Genomic DNA, 14746 nt, shown 5'->3' with positions numbered 1-14746 from the left:
ATTCATTCTTCTACAAACTGCGTTAGGAAGGAGTTTCGTTCGTTGGTTCGTTCCTACTAACTTCATCCTTCTACAAGTTGTGTAAGGAAGGACTTTCGTTTGTTCAAACTGAATTCATCCTTCTACAAACTTTGTGAGGAAGGAAATTGATTCGTTCCTACTGAATTCATCCTTCTACAAACTTTGAAAGGAAGGAGTTTGGTTTGTTTCAACTGAATTCATCCTTCTACAAACTGTAAGGAAGGAGTTTGGTAGGAGTAGCCTTTGTCGAAATGCGCTACATTTGGGCGCCCTTCTGAGACCTTGAGGAAATGCAATATTGACTATTTGCACTCGGGTGCAAATAGTGTTCATATTGACTAACTCAAAAAGCTTAAAAGTGCCCGTGGGGCAGGGGCCGAAAACCCGAGAAACATTTCAAAACTCACTCATTTTCGGCCCCGACACGTGAAAAGGTGTTCTATTTGATTGCACTGAAAAATCGACGACACAAGAAACGACGACTTTCTGAAGATATGAGTTAATGATAAGGAGGTGAGTAGTCGGCAATTCTTTATAAACTCACCTTTTCTTCAGGAGTCGTCATTTCTTCTCGCCTTTTTAACATTTCTTACAAGGAATATTCCCGTCTATAAAATGTTAAAAAACGACGATTTCCTAAAGAAAAGGTGAGTTCTTGAAGAATCGACGACTCCACCGCTTCTTCAGGAACTCGCCGTTTCTTCAGAAAGTAGTCGTTTCTCGTGTCGTCGTTTTTTCAGAGCAATAATTTGTTTCAGCTGTTTTTCAGCCGGTCCCATTATAAAACCAGTGACTTTTTTGGGAAAAGATTTCACAAACGTTCCAACATTTTTCGAAATTTTACCAAAAACATTTTTTGGGAATATTAATGAAAATGTGGGAAAATTCAAGAAAATTTACGAAAAAAAATCACGGAAATGTCTCTGCATACAACCTCTCTGTCTTATAACGTTTTACCACTACCAACACGCGGGTTTGACTAGTAAACTCGTATAAACACGTTCAAGCCAGTGACGTAAGTGGACCAGCTGAAATCCAGTTGCAGCAAATTACGTCAAAATAATGGTTAGGGTCAAACGTACTAACTGCTCCTTGGCGAAAATCCCATTACTATGGAAGTTCAAACTTTGAATTTACGCAACACATAGCAGAAAACTGAACTATCAGGTTTGTCCCTGTAATGGTGATAGCTTGAAATGTATTAACAAATATGGAAATCAAAAATTGTGTCTGCCGAAAATGTTTGCTTTTCACTCACAGCACATGCCAAAATAAATGTAAGTAACAACTGGGAGACTTGAATGCATGGCATGATTATTCGTAAAATGTTTTTTTTTTATCAAAATAATTTATTTAAATGAAAAACATCCGAAGATGACATTCGGATGGGGCATTATCGAACAATAAGTCAAAAAATGCTGAAACTTGAAAATTTGAAATTCAAAAAAAATTTCCGCGAAAATAACATTCTGGGATGAGAGGAAATATGACTGGATACAATTGGTGACAAAAAAAACATTTTGGCTCTATTAATCAAACACAAGTGCTAGGCCACTTTGTGATATATTTCGACTGAAATGGAAGAAACGTTTAGCTCTTTGCATTAAAATCCGGCATACCTACACCTACTCTATCTCACTGATAGACACTATAGTTATCCGCTAAATTCATACCCAGCAAATACACTTTGCACTATAAAATTACGACACTCACTCTATCTTACCTACCTACCTACCTACCCACCTACATGTATTCACATTCAAAATGGTAAACTTTCCGAGTTAAAAGTTTCAATATAATTCTTATCACTCAAATGTGGATAGTCAATTCATATTTCGTCTATTCATGTATTGCCGCTGGCATTGCACCGCACCTGTACGGGTATAATACGACAATAAAACCGTTTGTACTCAAGATCATATGGAACCATTTTATCTCTGAGTTATTCCAGAGGTTAGGTTGATTATTATTAGATTTATGTAAGTCGAATTTGATATGGATTGTGTTATCATCAGGTTGTGCCGCTTCGTAGCTACGTTAGGATGCGGTACTAGTGATGTAAATTGTCCAATTTACTGAGTTCCAGTGTTTCAACATTTATTCACAATTCATTTATAGCATCGGTACTACACGAAACTATAACAGAAAGTTTGATATCAATTCACAATATTAATCCAGCCACAACGAGCCATTGTATTTTCCTCTTTGTTTTACTTTACAATCAACCGAAAGTAACACTTCGAGCACAAATTTGTTTAATCTAATCAAAGCACATTGATAACGGTTTTTCGTCAATGTTTCCCCATGTTTAACTGAATAAATTGTTTAATTAGTTTATTGAAACATTTACAGCAGTTGTAACCATTTTACTCACATGTTATCAGCCATGTAATACACATGGTGTAATAGGAGTAGGCCTTTATGGTTAGTAAAGTTCGTGGGAATGGCTTCTTCGTCGAATTTTGACATTTTGACATAAGGAGAGTGAGAAATGTCAAAAGTTCACGAAATCGCCATATTTACGAACGTTACGAACCGTAATGGTTTACCTCTAATGTATTGTAATGTAATACAGGGCGAAGGGAGTTTTCGTTGATATTAGACTGTGAGGGAGGACTGATGGATTTGTTGAAAATATCGAAATAATCCAGAGCCCCGTGTAAATATGAGGGTTGTCATATTGGTCTTTTGTTATTTAACAAATGTCTTAAGTAATAGATGGATAAACTGTATATCTTAGACGATCGTTTTTAAATGAGCAGTTTGTTTTAGCAAACGATACACTCTATTTAAGCCTTCTGTCGGAGCAGTCAACTGTGGCTAGTATTTTATTATATGGAAACAAATAGGGACGTGATTGGCGAATTATAAGAAAAATAAGATTTTATCAGAGACAATTTTTGTGAGAACATTTTTCCATAATTTATTGAATTTTCTCACATTTTCCTTGATCTACACAAAAATATTTTTGTGAAAAATTGGAATGGGAAAAGGTAGGAAAGTTCTGGAAAATATGTTCCCAAAACTAGTCCCTGGATTTAATTCATTTAGCTCCACTTAGAATTGTAATGTAATGAAGTAACAGACAACACTAGGCGATATTCTAAACAAAAGAAGTATTAATATAGAAGATTGAAGCTAGTAAAAAACTGAAGGCAAACGGTTATGTTAGTGCTACTACTGGAAATTTTATGTGAGGACATAAGTCCCTCATTTAAATAAATACTTTCGATACTTTAGGCTTTGATCTACTTTGATCTAAATTGATATAGGATTTTGGAGTATCTTAGCACCTACAGTTTTCATGGATATTCTGTCTTTTCATATAAGATTCCATAAAACCTCAGCAAAATCTTAATGACGTCGAATCCGATCTTTTAGACGCCTTATCTTGTAACGTCAGTGACCAAAAACGAACGCTTTGAAATGTGGCTCTGTGCCGTTTTTACAGCAAAAGGAATGGGAACACTATTGAAGTACGGGACCTTTTATGAACCTGGTGAAATTTATTAAATAAAACGAAGTACTAGATTCTGTCAGCACATCTATATGATGTTCATTACTGACTGACTCAGTGATACTATCACTTTATGGAAAAAATAACTGTGAATGTTACTACCAAGGTTATTCCTTTGCTTTACACTTTGGTTCACTGAAAGTCTGTTAGCTGTAGATGGTCATGATTGATTGTCCTATCACAAGAACCACCGATCACTACAAGGATAGCAAAACAAAAGATTTTACCAAATCAGAGGAAAAAGCAATTGCGCAGCTGTTTGATCAATTCTCGAAAATGCACAGCAAAAAGGAGTGTTCTGATCTTTGTACACACTCACACACCAAAGTTACATGCACTTCACACAGCAATAAGATGAAATACAAAACGAATATCTCGTTCAATTGAAATTTTGTTTACAAACAAAGAAGCACCATGAAACGTTTGTAGAACACCAAAAATAATAAATAAAGAAAAATGACAAAAGGAGAGACTAATGCTCCGTTTCGATATCACAATAACATTGATTGTAGTTCTTCACAGCTAACGCATATATTCGAACATCGACAAACACTCTTAGAAACAAGATTTTCAATTCAACTTTTACTTTTTATTGTTCAACAATAATAGTTCCATTCATGAATGCATTTACGATTCAAGACACTGAACGTTGCTTCCTCACCCATTTAACATAAATAACAGGGAAAAAAATTCACTCGATTCCGTTCGTCTATATATGGCACAATTTGAATTGCACTTAAACGTTCTTGTTTTTCGATTAACTCCAATCCGATCGAATGACTTGTACAGTAACACGACACATATTTTAATCACACACTAATTTCCTAAGTTAGTACGACACTCGACCGATTCTACATTTAAGTTGATACTAAAATCGAATTCGAATTTTAATTTTAGAAAAATTCTCTGTTTAATAAACTCACTGTAATACAGACGCAATCCAACGTTTTTCTTTGTATCCACACATACATCGAAACAATTGAATCTATTTATTTCGACAAACATTTCTACAACTCAGTACGAGAGCGTACCAATACCACCACAACTGGCTGATTGTATTTATAATAATTGTGAAGTAATAATACCAGAAAGACAATTAATTATTCCACTTTTATCGTTCCATTATCGCAGGAGATAAACATTATGGTTGTGTTGAACGCGAGAGTACAACAACTGTTGAATGATCTTTAAAGTTTTCCAGACATTCGTAAAACCCTCTGGTCATCTGTTATCTAAAACTACAACCAGAAATAAGCAATGAGCTCTTCTAGCAGTGATCGTTTAATTTATAGCAAAATGCGTGTGATAAGGCGAATGAAGTAACAGATTTCAAAACATTTAGATCAAATGAAGTATTAGATCCGATAGCTCTGACCTATCACACATTTTCCGGCTATAGGAGATAAAAACATCGACTGAGAGGATATTCAGTGAAAGATAACATTTTGGGCGCACGGAATGGAAGAAAGCAAAGTCGTTGGTCACTGATATACCACAGGTTCCTTTTAAACAAGAGACGTTATTCCTTGCCACCCATATCAATTCATATCAACTCCAACAAAATTTTAAAGCTGTTAAACACTATAGCTTCATGTCATTTCACCACACCAAAAACAAAATTCCGATTGATAAAAGACCAAGTTCATTGTCCTTCACGAATCAACATCCGAAATATTGCTTCCCATCTGAAAACCGAAAAATTTCGCACATCAGAAAAACGTAAACATTTCACACATCGGTCTCGATAATTTATGCAAACACATGGCATCATATCCCATCCATACTACTTATAACCAATATTCACACAAAAACGACGACACAACACCATATCATCCAGCGCATACATTATTATTTACATGAAATTGCTTGCTCGCGTTTTATATATAGGCAGAGTTTCAGTGTTTTTGTTTACATGCACTCAATGAATGCGCGCTGTTATTTGAAGAATAAATCTTTGATGGAGATAAAGAAAAACGATTTTTTTGGTTCGGCTAACCCTTGTTACAATTCATGAGAATAACATGTATGGTACACACTCATACATTGGCAGATTTATACTCTCATTCACCATATCAACAGTATATTGCGTAAAGAGATGTAGATAGATATATAACTCGTCATCATAATATTCACAATAGTTTTTCGGTTTCTTTGTGGAACTCTGTTCTGGGAGGGTGAATTGAGATCATTTCGACTGATACAATTGTTGGGATGATGGATCAGGGATTGCACATACAATATTCCGAAACATAATAAAATCTTATCAATTGTAGAGGTAGCACTGGATTAGTGTCCATGAAATGCCATTTCAATCAAAAGTTTAAATCTCGGGGATGGATTTGGAATGAAGAAAAATTGTTGAGGTTAGTCTACACGTACGTTTAGGCAAAGACAATGGATTTTTTAGGGAATCCAACCAGTAAACCACATTTGACATTTTCCGGTAAGTAAAGCGTTATTTACCCAATTACCGGTCGAACTTCGGTAGAATTTTCGTTCATACAAGCTAACTGTGATAATTTACATGAATCTGTTTTTGCCCATGAAAGGGTTTCTCGAGGGGGAAACCACTATTTTGTGATTAACATGGTAAATCAGTTAATCTGTTAATCAGAAACATAAGTTTTGTGAAATCAAACGGTTAATCGGTGATTAACATTGATTAACCGCTATATTTCACGTTTCACGTCACCAATTCATCATCATGTTAACTGGTTAATCATGTTAATCACATCAATAAAAAAGAGTGGTTTTCCCCTCGGGGTTTCTTCAAATGTGCTACAGCTACTTATCTGCAGCGTTTTGTTACTGTTTTCAATAGATTAGTATTGGCTCCCCTAGTATGTGTACATTACGTAGATGGAAGCACGGGGTTTAAGTGGGTTTCGAACATTTAGTTTTTTCATGTTGCAGATATTGCAGTGTCAAATTCTGTCCAAGATGTGACATATTTGCAAGGCCTTTTTCACAAAGTATAATCAGTGTAACCTTCGTAAAAACAATCTTGAATCTACAAGAGCACGTGTGCCAACGTGTAAAAAACAAATGTTCGAAACCCACTGCTGAACCGTGGCGATCCGCTTGTCAAACGGACAGTTACATAAACAAATTCCATCACCTATTCCTAAGGAACCTATCTTCAATATAATTGAAGCTCTTCCCACTTCTCATTGTTAAAAAGTAAGCGGAGCAAGTAAAATGACAGTTTTACACTCGAGATGTCATTGCTAAACATAGATCATTTTCATGACTTTGTAAACGTCAGACACGATCCCTACTGTCAGACGTGTCGAAAAATATCGAATGAATTGAACGAACGATTTTCATATGAAAATCAGTAAATTGAACGCAGTTAACGTCAATTGATTGAGGTTAATGACTACTTGACGAAAAATTAAGTGGGGTTACGTTGACAAGTACCGTATAATGAAAATGATCTATAATTGGTGCCAATTAGCATCAACGCTCTCTCGAGTGAAGTAAACAGAAGATCTCAAAATTTACCGTCTATACCGTTTACCGGTAAATGAAACGACGAAAATAGATTCTCTAATTTTTATTTAATTTAATTAACCAAGCCGAACTTTCGTTTCCAAGCTAGTATGTCACTTTTTAAAGCTCATAAATCCTTCAACTTAGACCTTAGACACAAACAGTGTTATGTAATATGCAATGGAACTAGTTGTGTAAATTAAATTCAATTATCTTAATGAATAAGACCTGAGCCTAATGAATATTTGTTTTTTCTCTAAATTGTTTTGTTACCGCAATGATTGCATAAAATAGACAAAGAGCCCGGCTCGATGTCAGACCCTCGAAAGGCAACAGTTTCGAACTCATTACTTACTGTGCACAATGTGTACTACACATCATAATTTGATGAATTGTGTTCTGGACCAAAACTACGGCTCTTTTTTTTCGAAAAATCATATTATTTATACACTTTGGTTGCTCTACGACCGGACCGGACTTGTTTAGAAAAAGTTATTCATACCAAAATTAAAAAGCTCGTCGAATTCCCAATTCACATAGAGCTAGTCTGGGACTGCTGACTGAGATCTAAGCTGACACTGATATGCACGGACAGCGTAATAGCATAATAGCAGAAATTTCAATTCGTAGGCCTATGATGTGCACGCGCGCTCTCGGTCTATTGTAAGTGTTCGGAATTTTATTATTTTTCTTAATGACCATCCGATTTAACGAAAATCACGTCACGGCATTTATCATTTTTTTATACCTTGCTGACCTTATCTTTGATGTAAAATTTACATTTTTGCAATTTTTTCTATAAATTTCTTTTGAGACTGTCAGATAAACAGCTCGAACCAGTTTTAATTAAAGGAGTTACACACTGTGCAAACTACAATAATTACCGGTAAATAATTTTTATAATCATTAAAACTAACCATTTCATGAACTGACTTTCAAAAGTTATTTCTAGACACATTAAATTACTTGCTAGCTACAATTAGTAGTAATTGCTAGCTACTTTTCCACGGCAAACTTCGACCGTGCAAATAAAAGTTTAAAAAGATGTACGCAGTTTATGACGACTCAATAGATTGTGGAAATTGTTCCCATCACTCGAAAAATCAACGATGCACTGCCGCCAATTTTAGTTGATAAGAGAGGCTTTCACTATTGTTAGTTATTAAGTCCGAACTTAACTCCAATTGTGTCTGTGTTAAGGCAGGGAACAGATCAGGACGTGAAGCCGATAAACGTAGAAAATCCTTTTACTCTCAAAAGTCAATCTTTTGCTAAGAAAATCCTCAAATTCGTTGAAAATCCTCAAATTTTTTTTTAGTTTTAAGAAAATCCTTGAAAAACAAAGGAAATTCCTTTGAGGATTTGTGCACTCAAAATACACTATCTGCCCCTCGGATCAAAATGTCAAGTTCAATTGATGTATAAAATAAACTTGTTTTATAAACAGGTTATGTCGACCAAAATAGTCATGTAGTTTAACCAATGAAGTAAAAGATGTGGCTGCAGTCTACTATAAATACAGTCGGTGACTTTGAAATAAGTGTCACTCATACACACAAAAGTGCTTACATTGGTTTGTGCGGTTGCAATTATTCCATACACGCTCTTGATAGTGCAAAATCGTTAAAAGTAGTAGAAACAATTTAGTGAGTATGAGTTGACCAGCTGAAACGAAATATGGTACTTCCATTGATCGAACGATGTACCTGATTCGATTCGATTTATCACACCGAAGTAAAGTTAATTGTCTGCGGTTTTTGGCCAAAATACGATAGACGACACTAAACCTTTTGTCTTTCTATTTTGAGTCACTTTTTTTGGATTATTTAAGAATTGAAAAGAATGTTGAATGTTGGTTTTTGTCTGGGAATATTATTTTCCATTATTAGTTTAAATAGACGTATTTATTCAGCTGTGCTTCGCACTCAGTATTTGCATAGAATATTTTGGCTCAATCTTTATTTGCATTGAAGTAATAAAATTCAAAAATTTGAAATTTAAATTAGAACATAAAGTTAGGAAAAGAACATTTGCGTGGCATTCATCCGTAACGCCTTTTTGATTTGCAACAAAAATACTAACGACCCTGTTTCCACGAGTGACGGGAACATTTTTAAGGAACACTAAGGCATTTTGTAGAGCCAATTCCTTAAATCTCTTCAATCTGTTGAGAAAGCGTAAGGCTAGAGAAGCTTTAGCCTTATTACTCGTGATAACTCTTGAGATGATCTAGCCAAGAGTAAAAAATGTAAAGTAAATCAAGGAAGTCCTCGGAAGAAGTTCTGGCTCGTTGGGAGTTTTCACTCGTTGGGAGCTTTAATTCGTTGGGAGTTAACTATTGTCCTCTTGACGAAATAGGAGGACGTTTGACCACTGTTTCCATCTGAGAGAAAAAAAATACGTCTTTTGACGTTTTGCATTAATATGCAGTTCAAAAATACCATTTCCCATCAGGCCATGGCGACAGTTGTACTTGATACGATGCTCGAGGACACTATATCAATTTGCACACGAAAAAGTATAGTGAATCGTAATCCTAATTAATACTATCCATGCAGACTCGTGGCGGTCTGTGGTTGGGCCTCCACAAAAGCTAAACAAAGTTTAGGCTTTTGTGTCTCATACGATGGGAAAGATAGGAAAGTTTTTTCGAACTTTCATAAGCTGTATATGTATGTGCCGACTATGATTTGATCCCATTATAGATATGGAGAGCAATGTATCAATATTTGATGCATTTGTTAAACCAAAAGATGAACCGATCATCATTATAATTAAATGCACATCAATAACGAATCCGTGCCATTAGACAGGTACAATGTCGAACAAATAGTCCTCTTGAAGAGTTTTAATTTTTGTGAAGTTGTAACTCTTGAAAGGAGTTGTAACTTTGGAAAAGAGTTATAACTCTTGAAAGGAGTTGTTACTTTGGAAAGGAGTTTTGAAAGAAGTTGTAACTCTGGAAAGGATTTGTAACTCTTGATAGGAGTTGTAATTCTTGAAAGGATTTGTAACTCTTGAAAGGATTTGTAACTCTTGAAAGGAGTTGTAATTCTTGAAAGGAGTTGTAATTCTTAAAAGGATTTGTAACTCTTGAAAGGAGTTGTCACTCTTGAAAGGAGTTGTAACTCTTGAAAGGAGTTGTAACTCTTGAAAGAAGTTGTAACTCTTGAAAGGAGTTGTAGCTATTGAAAGGAGTTGTAACTCTTGAAAGGAGTTGTAACTCTTGTAAGGAGTTGTAACTCTTGAAAGGAGTTGTAACTCTTGAAAGGTATTGTAACTATTTACAGAAGTTGTAATTTTTGAAAGAAGTTGTAACTCTTGAAAGGTATTGTAACTATTTACAGAAGTTGTAACTTTTGAAAGAAGTTGTAACTCTTGAAAAGTATTGTAACTATTTACAGAAGTTGTAACTATTTACAGAAGTTGTAACTCTTGAAAGGATTTGTAACTCTTGAAAGGAGTGTAATTCTTGAAAGGAGTTGTAATTCTTGAAAGGATTTGTAACTCTTGAAAGGAGTTGTCACTCTTGAAAGGAGTTGTAACTCTTGAAAGAAGTTGTAGCTATTGAAAGGAGTTGTAACTCTTGAAAGGAGTTGTAACTCTTGAAAGGTATTGTAACTATTTACAGAAGTTGTAACTCTTGAAAGGAGTTGTAACTCTTGAAAGAAGTTGTAACTCTTGAAAGGATTTGTGACTCTTAAAAGGAGATGTAATTCTTGAAAGGACCTGTATCTATTGAAAGGAGTTGTAGTTCTCGAAAGTTCTTAAAACGAGTTGTCACAGACACGCAGACTCGAAGGATACATGTAATAACTATTTTTTTAGACCTGTTACACTTACGAGTAACGATGACAATATTAGTCGTTTGAATCAAATCCGTCGGCTTTTAAACATTCAAAAAGTGTTTGCGATCAAAAGAACTATTTTTATTTGGACCACAGCCAGTAAAAATCATAGTTTTACGCGCACACACAACATGTGAAATCTTTGCCACTAGAATTTTAATCGGCGAATTCAATTGCTCATCCAAAATCACAATATAGTCGTGCTATTGATAACACTTCTAAGATTTTTGTCTTATCGATTATTTCAGTACACCTTCAACGAACCACTTAAAATTGAGTTAACGACATCGTTTACAACGAAATCACGATTATTACAAATGTGTATAACGAACTGATTTCAAGTCAAGTAAAAATTCTACAAAGTAACAAAACTTTTCTTTCGACAATTGGAATTAATTATAAAATTATCATCATTTGCGCACGGAATTGTTTTTCGTTATCAGAACAAGTTGCTTTTTTTTCTCGAATATAACGATTAATTTATAGCACACTCACAAACTGTTTTTACGGTTTACACTTGTTGCTATATCAATCTAGTATGAACATCTACTACATGCAGACTGATTTGCCGCTACTCTTTTTCTTATAAACGTATTAAAGTAAGTACGAAAACTTCTAACAAACGAAACAAAAAAATTATCGCAATTTTATAGTATTCGCGACTCATCATATGTTTGTTGGAGAGTGGATGAAATAAAATTTGCTTCAGAGAAACAAATACTAATCCGACAGCACACGTGTCTTTCTGGCATGTCTAATCTCTCGTATTATTTTAAGTATTCAAACTGAAAATACAAATTTTATCGTACTATTTTATAAGAGAGTGATATTTATCGTGATGATGCTGTCGATCACATTAAAGATTTTTTTCTTCATACAACTCTTAACATTACATTACAATTAAGTCAAGTTGCTTACTAATTTCAAGCATTTTTGTGGCGTAAAGTGGACCGGTAACGCTTAAATAAATGGAAATTTGATTAATGAAATACAACAAGTCGAGTGTTAGTTTGTTGTACAGCAAGCAAACACAATCAAACCACAAATGATAGTTATCTTTCGAGTGAAAACAGTCTTAAATATGTGGACTATTTTGATGATTCCTAATAGTTCGGTCTGTAGCGTGACAGAGACATTGATGACAAGAAGTCACGTAACCAGATGAGTGTAGAACGAAAGCAATTTGACGTCTTCGTTTTTGAAACATTGAAAAATCCCATATTTTCTAGAATTTTCCCAAAACTTTTTTTTGGAAAAATTTAGGAAACTCGGAAAATATTTGGAAAATTCGGAAAAATCTAAGAAAATTTGTACAATTTTGGGAAAACTCGGAAAGTTTTTAAAAAACTCGAAAAAATTTTAGAAAACTCGAAATTTTTTTAGAAAATTCGGAAAAATGTAGGAAAACGTAGGAAAATGGAGTCATTTACATATGATAGAGATGCATGCAAGCAAAAGGATGATTTATACTTCGAACATACATCGTCCACTATAAAGCACTCTGTTGAACTAATTCACAATCAAACCATTAATAATACCAATTTTCCTAAAAGTGGTAAACGATTCGCTACACTGGCACTGACTGTGTAGTACACGATCACTTTAATGATCTAGATTTAAAAATCTATCACTTCCATTGTCCTAAATATTTTTGGGAAAATTGAGGAAACTATGGAAAATCTGGCAAAATGTTGGACAATTCAAGAAAATATGGGAAAAATTGCTCTTACTTGTTTAACTTGATTACGTAAAACAATATACATTAAGCGATGTCTGATTGCTCCACTCGTCTGTAGAACAACAAATTTTCACACAGTGAACTTACCGACAAACCTTTCAGAATTTTCTCAAACGTTTGCATCTATTTCCTTGCGACACTACATACCCGTAGTTCTGCTAATTCGAACAACTTGAATTTGTGTTTATTATATTTCAAACTGCACCACAACGATTCCGTGTCTGGGTCTGCAACTAAATGAAATTATCATGAGATATAATCAGCACAAATGAATAAACCGTAATTCTGGTTTAGAAATTGAGCTTCTCCATTACATAACGCTGCTTTAGTTATAAGTCTGATTATAGAAAAATTGATAGTCCGGTACAAAAAAAAATCTAAGAACTTTGAATCGTTATTATCTGATAGAAAAACCAGGACGTATTCTCTTAGATAGTCGGGAGGAAAACCGCTACAGGTAAGTGGGAATCGCTTTGCACTCCATTTACACAATAACAATGAAGACTGTTGTTTCTTTACACTGTTATAGCGTAACCGGCGACCAAAAAGAAGTGTAGTGCGTTTCGTGCTTGCTTGCTTCAATCCAGCAATGAAATATCTATCAAAAACCGATGGTCATCAGTTTTTCACAACAACTACAAAAGTAAACGATCAACTCTCGCTTGAATTGTTAATTTCATTGAAGTACTAGATTTTGTAACAAACACTAAGCGTTGCATTAAGGAATAGAACTCATAGATTTATATTGACCTAAAGAAATAAAAGACCTTTCATGAAAAACAAGCATGTCAGCAGTCTTACTACCCGATCTGTTACTTCATTTGATAGTAGTATTTTGAAAAAATTGATTTCAAAATCTTTTACTTCATTTTTCTTGAACATTTCTTGTCCTACATAAAACCACATTAATCAGAGCTTATCGTCCGGGAACGAAGTGAACGCGGCCAAGTTGGCATACGGTTTGTGTTTGGCAGGAAAGTAAAATGTAAAGTTTTAAGTGTTTTAAGCTGTTGTTTCTTTGCCGGTGAACATAATTATCAATATAAGACGTTCATCAACGCTAAGCACATGGAGTACAGTGATTAGCTCGGCAGGTTAATCAACAAATCGGACACGAAAATCAGAGCAGGAAACATAACCTCAACTCGCGCCAACACAGCATTATGATCAACTGATGGGCTTTGTATCAAGGATGTTGACAACCAATTTTGTTTCGTTCCCATGGATTGGTCCTTGAAGATTGCTTATCGAATGTCAACAAACCGGCGACTGTACATTTCATCCGAAATCTCCCAGTCAATGATCACAAAGTCAAACATTAATTCATCGCAACCCCAAATTTTGGTCGAACGCAACGATATGAAAGTTTCGCATGGTTTAGATTTTCAATTCATGATGACCGAACATTTCATTGAAGTCTCCCGGTCAATGGAAATCGAGTCGACTGCCTACCAACATATCGAAGGAACAGATCTACACCGGCTAGGCGGCTGGTCATATTTACCGTACACATCTCTTCAAGTAATTATTTTGTCATCGTTTCACATGGTCTCGTATCCCATTCGAATATGGCTGAACATTTCTTCGGAGATCTCCCAGTCAGGAAATCTGTGACCATCAGTGGAACTTGTCATTTGAAATCATGCTGGCCGGATGGATAAGAATTTTGAATTGTTTTTACATTGTCGATACAACATTTTGTTGTATTGTGCTTTTGTTTGTATTTTGTGGTTTACAAGCCATTGGAATAAATAAAATAAATCGTCCGTAAAAGATTGAAAAATCTGCAACTGTTAAGTTACCTTTCCAGATATGTTCCACAAAACGATACAAAGTCACTCTTCTAGTTCAAAACGATGTTTCGTTTACCGTCAAGCTATCTGCTGCTTACAATACTGGAAAAACTGCGACACAAAATGGTAATGGCGTAACATATCTTCTTAAAACATTTTAAAGAGATAAATGTCGAAATTTTGTTTGACAAATAGTTCCACCGTTCCACGGAAAACGGTTACAGTGTTCTCATCCTGTGTCTCGCTTAAAATGCACATATTTTCTTCTATGTACAGGGATAAAAAAAAATTATTCCAACTGAAGTACACACATAATTTATGTGTATACGAAAAGAAA

General features: G+C 34.8%; 1 protein-coding gene across 5 annotated transcripts in view; it reads right to left on the bottom strand.

Moving 5' to 3' along the window:
* LOC119079033 (ATP-binding cassette sub-family G member 4-like) overlaps positions 1 to 4417 on the bottom strand; it is a 39853-nt gene extending 35436 nt beyond the window's left edge. For 2 of the 5 annotated variants that reach the window (XM_037186817.1, XM_037186819.1), the window contains exon 1: positions 4125 to 4417. The gene's annotated coding sequence lies outside the window, so the exon portion shown is untranslated. Of the gene's footprint in view, positions 1 to 3765 lie in introns of all 5 variants that reach the window. The other 3 variants (XM_037186818.1, XM_037186820.1, XM_037186821.1) reach the window with 2 other exon arrangements.
* Between the last annotated feature and the right edge of the window lie 10329 nt (positions 4418 to 14746).

Source organism: Bradysia coprophila, unplaced genomic scaffold, assembly GCF_014529535.1.
Source record: "Bradysia coprophila strain Holo2 unplaced genomic scaffold, BU_Bcop_v1 contig_297, whole genome shotgun sequence".
NCBI classification, from domain to species: Eukaryota; Metazoa; Arthropoda; class Insecta; order Diptera; family Sciaridae; genus Bradysia; species Bradysia coprophila.
Note: the sequence above shows the minus strand (reverse complement) of the source record. Positions and strands in the feature narration are given on the sequence as shown.